Source organism: Tenrec ecaudatus, chromosome 6, assembly GCF_050624435.1.
Source record: "Tenrec ecaudatus isolate mTenEca1 chromosome 6, mTenEca1.hap1, whole genome shotgun sequence".
Taxonomy (NCBI): Eukaryota; Metazoa; Chordata; class Mammalia; order Afrosoricida; family Tenrecidae; genus Tenrec; species Tenrec ecaudatus.
The window spans coordinates 105,664,946-105,672,139 of NC_134535.1; positions in this window are offsets into that span (position 1 = coordinate 105,664,946).

Below are 7,194 nucleotides of genomic sequence, written 5' to 3' on the forward strand. Positions count from 1 at the left end.
GAGAAAACTTCCCAGTCCAGTCCAGATCAAGTCTGTAAGTCTGATATTAGCCCATATGTATGATACTAATCTATAAAGTCCTCTTCAGACTCATGCAATACATGCAAGGATGCTGAATGCAGGAAGATCACAGGCCAGTGGGTGGAAGGTCTTGTGGATCCAATGGCAATGTAAGCATCTCAGTATTGGCAGGAGTCTACATGTGGCTCCCGCTGCTCCAGAGCTCTGGCTTAGCTCCACGTGTCTTGTCAATGAAATTGTGTCACAGCAGTAAGCGTGTGTCTCGCCTCCAATGAGTTATGTATCATCTCCTTAGCACCTCCAAATGAGATCATCAAGCTGTGGCCTGATTGACAGGCTAAACTCCACCCCTTCATTCGTAAGTCTCAAATTGACAACAGATTACGTGACTATCACAGCAGCCAAGGCTTTAACTGTGCTTGGTCTCCAGGATTGTATTGGACAAGCTATGTTTCATCTGTTTTTATTCTTTGTTAAATTCTTTAGGATCATGATCCAACTTCCTTGAAATTTCCATGGAAAGCTGTGCTCTTTTCTGCTGCAGATCGGGGAGCAGCAATTATGGCACCCATCAAGAACAAAGTGTGTTCAACTTTACCTTTTCAGTCAAAGTTATGTAAGGTGAAACAATTGATATTTCTATGGTGTTACCTATTGTTTCTATGGTTAATTGTCATTCCTAGTCAATGAGAGAATGAACAGGATTCATTTTTCCCATGCAGATCGATGTCAACGGTCTGCTGCTGTTGGCTTCATCATTAATATAATTTTGTCCCTTCTTAAAATGATTTTATCTAATATTTATTTGCAGATTTCTTTGGAGTCATTACCATAAAGGTTTTGTCAAACAGCAATGATTTCGGCATTCTTCCACCTGACCTCCACCATAAATTGCTTGTTTGCTCTTGCTTCAGTTTTAATAGTATTCATGTGTCTCATGGGGCTCCTTTCAGAGTGTTGTATTATACCTAGTGCCCCAAACTAGATTCTTTTCAGACGTCATAACAAGTTAGTACACATTTTTGAATCACCACGTAGTTATTTTCACAAAACATTCATTCCCATAAACTTTTTGAAGACCTTTTATAATTCTAGTAGATATCATGAATCTTTCCCTGCTCCCTGTCCTCTTATTTTCAATGTACATACTTTTTAGAGCTGTTTATTATTATATTGTAGATATAATAATAATAGAATGGAAAACTAATGGAAAATCAATCCATACATCTATAGCCTCTCCTATATTTCACCCTCTTCCTTTTAAATTGTATTCATTTCCACACAGCTGAAGGACTTTGTAAAATATTAAATCGAAGTGTCCATTAACCAAATGTTATATTTTATAACAATGGCCTCTTAAAACAAAAATTTCAAATCAACTAGAAATATCTAGGTTCATGTGCTTTGTTGAGAATAAATCTGTCGTGAGCACTGTATACAATCAATCTTGTTCACCTAGATTTTATGAGCTAGACACTATCTCTTTTTATACAAGAGATAAAGTTGGTAAAACAAAATGTATTTTGTTCCCAATTACCCATACTATATAAAATCACATTTAAAGAAATTATAACACAGAGTACTATCCGAAAAGTACTGTCAGGGGTGCCTGAAAGGTGGCCATTATATATGACAACATATGCATGATGGATGCTTAAGTCCTAAGTATTACCATGCATTATGATTATATAGTTTTCCATCAGTTTGCATGTATACATACATATGCTAAAAATAATGATTGCAGTTAGATTTAAAACCCTATAATTTCCAAAAAGCCACATGGAGTTCAAGTTAGAGCATGGGAGATTGACCTGTTACAGACTAAGATACCACCAGACATAGAGGCTTGGAGATTACATTCCTGTCACTTGAAATTACTTGCATGAAATGGTTTGTATCATGACCCCAATTCTACCTTACAAATCCGGCTAGACCAGAGAATGTACACGGGTACAGATAAGAGCTGGAAACACAGGGAATCCAGGACAGATAAACCCCTCAGGACCAACAATAAGAGTAATGACACCAGGAGGGTTAGGGGAAGTTAAAGGGAACCGACTGATCTATAAATAACCCCTCCCAGGGGGACAGAATAGTGGGTGAAAAGACACATCATTCAGTGTAAGACATAAAATAATAATAATAATTTATAAATTATCAAGGGCACATGAGGGAGGGAGGCTTGGGGAGGGAAGGAAAAATGAGGAGCTGATATCAAGGGCTCAAGTAGAAAGAAAATGTTTTTTTAAATGATGATGACAACATATATACAAATGTGCTTGACACATGGATGGATGGATGGGTTGTGATAAGAGCTGCATGAACCCTTAAATAAAATGATTTTTAAAAATTAAATTAAACTTGGAGAGATAGGAAATGAAGGTCTGGAGGAGTGAGGAAGACCAAAACTTATTCTTCAAGGTGGACATTATATGTAAGTGATTCATCTTTTCAAAAAGAAATTTCAGGGCAACCATTTCATTATGTCATTTCTTTGCTAGTTTTTTCCCCACCCAACTTTCATTGTAGTTGTGGCTTGAGTTTCTCCATGCACTGTCTTGTGTGAATTCCCGGCAAGATCCAGTCTCAGTCACTTCAGATCTGAGCACTGTTTTAACTCTGCTCCCTTCTGCGGAGACTCATCACCAAGACCTGAAACAGCTCGTGAAGTCTGCGTTGATCTGTCATCACTCTTTCAGCAGTCCTGTGATGGCCTAAGTGTCTAACCGCACTGCCCTGGCACAGACCCTAAGCTGTCCTTGCTTCTGTGGGACCTGCATCAAAGTACTTGGGGGAGGGGTAACAGATCTTTTTATTAAGCCTCAAGTTTAAATGGAACCTTGAAAAGTGGGCGGGGGCGGTTTGCCCTCTTGTTCTTCTTAAAGCTTTTTATTGGTTTTGTTGATGTTAAGACTATACATAGCATAACATACATTAATTCAACGGGTTAATTAATTCACAATTCAGTGACATTGATAATACTATTTGAGTGTTGTAACCATTCTCACCCTTGGTTTCTGAATGATTCCTCCCATATTAACTTAAATTCACTGCCCCTTAAGAGTCTGATCTAATCTTTGAATTGCTGCTGTTAATTAGCTCCCATATAGTGCTTAAAGAGCATAGCTCTAGGCAGACATTTTATACTAGTTAAATTAACGTGTTATTTGGTTCTAAGAAGACTTCAAAGTAGATTTGGGGCTCACACCTGAGCCTAGCTCCAATCTAGGAACAATTAGTTCTTTAAATATGGTCCTGATCAATAGTTGCCCTGATGAAGGAAGCACAGAAGATACAGGTGCTATAGCCAAGTGCAGTGTAGAAATTAGATGGTGCCTGGCTATCAGAACGAATAACTTCTGGGGTCTTAAAAGGCTTGTTTTCAAACAAGCAGCCATGTAAGTGAGACCTCAACTAAGCTCATATGGAAGAATTACATCAACATCTGTGACCCAAGGATTGTAAAGTATATAATTCAAATCCAAAGAAGGGACTCGTATCAGAGCTTACATTAAGAGATTCTGGTGTGCTGAAGGCTAGGAATGACAGTGGAAGCCAAAATACATTTGCAGGATCTACACAGGGAAGAAGCCATCGGAGAATGCCCTCTCACCATAACTGAGGGTTGGAATAACCTGGTGATCACACAGAAAGTACTGGAGAAGCGTATTGTAGAGTCTTGAAGACAACTACGGTAGATTAAAATGCCAAATTTGACTCGGATAAAACCTTGACATTTTTATCTCCCTTTTGATACACTTCGTGCTATATCTGCCTATTAATATTTTCTGTGGCTTTTTTTGTTCGCTTGTTTTTCAGATATGGGTTTACTGCTGTTGTATTTTGTCGTTGTTGGTGTCCTTTTTTAATCTGCTATGTACTTTTCTATGTTTTCAGTATATGAAACGCAAGCCGGGTGAGCCTATAACTTATAGATGATAACTAGAATAAAGGCTCCTGGGGGATATGGCAGGGGAAGTGGGGGAGCAGATATCAAGGAGAACAAGAAGGAAGAAAATGCTCTGAAATAGATTGTGGTAATGATTGTACAACATTTCTTGATATGATTGATCTATGGTTTAGGTATGATGTCTGGTTTAGGTCCCAAGAAAATGATTTGAAAGAATATAAGATTTCAAAGGATAGATTTGACTTATAGTTTAAAAGTTTCAGGGCAATAGTTTCAGTGGTTCATACAGCTTCCATAGTTTCATCAAGTTTGGACTCGATAGACTTCACTTTCTCAATTTGATTTTTATTTTTAGCATCTTTGATCAAAATGTTCAGTAATTATAGCAAGGAACCATGCGCTTCTTCTGGTAACTCACTGCCAACAAGTCCAATCTGATTCATGGAGACCATATAGGGCAAGTTAGAGGTGTCCCTATGGGATTGCAAGACTAACTCTAGGAGTAGAAAGCCCCATCTTTCTCCTGTGCTCCAGAGTGACTGACTGGTGGTTTCGAACTACAGAACTTGAGGACTGTAGTTCACGACACCACTGCTCCTGGTAAAGAGGGTAATTATTCATGGAGGCAATTAGTCATACATTCCATTTCCTCCTTCCTATTCCTGATTTTTCTTTTTCTGTTTCTCCAGGTAAATAGAGTCTAATTGCTCCTTGGCTGTACATTTGTGAGCTTTGAAGGTCTTGAGAACTACACAGCAAACTAGGAAGTAGAGCTGGATCACTAAGCACACCACTCCATGACTCTTCCTTGAAATATAATTGAGCCGCTTGGACAACCACCATGTAAACTAGCTATATAACTTAGCCACAAATCAGTCACACAATAAAGGTAGTCTGGTTATTCTAAGGGCTCAAAAATTATGCTACTCTATTAATCTGGTCTTCTCAGATACAAATGCTAAAATGGGTTAAACCAGTATTTAATTAGCAAACTAGCTGTGATATTGAAAATGCTGAGTCAAAGAAAGCTGCATTATGCTTCAGAGCATAATTCAAGGGCAATGAGTGAGAAGAGGATGGAAACATACTGGATTAACAGACAATCTAAGAAAGGCTCAGCAAGACCATCAGGGAGTCCTCGAGCCAAAATTGGCTACAAGAGGAGTGCCAGATCCCCAGGAATTGCTCTGCCTCAGGATCCCTGCTGGCCATCTTGCTGGGAGCAGCTCAATGGAAGCATGGTCTCAGTGTAGATGTGTCAGAGATTTCAGTGTGAAACGCTTTGTAGTTGGAGGTCTGAAAGGCACATTCTCATGTGCACCATAATTATTTCTTAAACTATTAACTGTTTCATAGTTAATACCCTCTACCTTCGAGTTAATTCTGACTCACAGCAAAGGACAAAGAAGACCTGCCTCATTAAGCTTCCAAGGCTGTACATTTTTATGGAAGCAACCTGTTACACCTTTCTCCCACGGAAGCTAGTGATTTAAAAATATTAACCACCTAGTACTTTACCACAGCATTGCTAGAATATCTTTTACCATAATAGGTTTAGTTATCATTACTTTAAACTTTAAACAAGGTTGGCTACAATACACAGTCAAACCATGTCACAAAAGAGCACCCAGACTCATTTTGTTTTCATGGTCTCAGTGATGAGCTAATTTCTATTACACTTTGAATCTGAGTGTTTTTAGTCGATAGGCAAAAAGAGAAACATATTAGGCTATATTTGTTTTTATTTTATAATAAATGAAAACCTTCAAACTGGATGAAGATGGCACTTTTTTCTGGAACTAAAATCAACCAGAATTTTTTTAAAAATCACTTTATTGGAGGTTCTTACAGATCTTATAATGATCCCAAAATCAATTGTATCAAGCACACTTGTGCATAGATTGACATAATTATTTTCAAAACATTTTCTTTCTACTTGGGCTCTTGATATCAGCTCCTCTTTCCCCTGCTCCATCTCCCAGCCTCCCACCTTCATGAACTCATGATCAAATGTATATTATTGCTATTTTCATATCTTCTACCATCTGTTGTCTCCCTTCACCCACATTTCTGTTATTCCTCTAACTTGTGTGTGTGTGTGTGTGTGTGTGTGTGATATTGATCATTGTGATCCGTTTCCCTTCCTCTCCATTTCACCCTCCACCCTCCTTTTACTCTCATGGTATGGCTACTTCCATTATTTTTCCATTATTAACTGTCCTGGATGCCATGCGTGGAGAGCTCTTACCTGTTCTAATGTACATACTCTACCAGGATTTGTAAGGTAAAACTGGGATCATGATAGTTGGGGGTGGGGGGAGATATTCAAGAACTAGAGGAATGTTGTGTGTTTCACTGATGCTATATGGCATCCTGGCTGAATCATCCCCTCTGTGTGATCCTTCCGTGAGAGAATGTCCAATTATCTACAGATGGACTTTGGGTCTCCATACAAAGCCCTCTTATTTGCATCAATATAATTGTTTGTTTGGGATCTTCTGATATCTGATATCCATGGACACACGGGCTGGTATGCTTCTTCCATGTGGGTTTTGTTGCTTCCCTGCTAGATGTCCACTTCTTTAACTTCTAGCTTTTAAGATCCAAGATCCCATATCTTTTGAAAGTCAGAGACTATTTGCTTTCTTCACCACACCCATTTTGTCTTCAGGGATCATGTCAGGAAGGTTATTTATAACAAAGTGTTCCTGTGTTGAGGGAGGACTTGAGTAGAGGGCCAAAGTCCATCTGCTACTTTAATACTTAACACACACACACACACACACACACACACACACGCACATGTGTATAAATATACTGCTATCATTATAAATGAATATATTTACATAAATACATGCCTATATTTATACCTCTATAAATAGTTTTTGCCTCCTAGTTCTTTCCTTTATTTCCTTTTTCTTTCCTTCTCTCCTACTATCATTTGCCCTTTATCCATCACAGTAATTCCTCTCAGATATATTGCACTTGATCAAACCCCACTGGGCCTTCTACACCCTCCTTGCCACAGATTTTAGATCTCTTGTTGTTCCCTTGTCCCTGAGTTTGTTGGTTTCCCCTTCCCTTTCCCTCACCTCTTTCTTTCCCATGCACCCCCAGCACTGTTGTCCCATTTTCTCATCGGGATTGTTTATCCTGCCTATCTTATATAGATAGACATAGAGAAAAAGAAAGGGAAAAAAGCCAATAAACAACTACATGTCTGTCTGCTGACCTTTATGAATGTTTTCCAATTGGATATGATG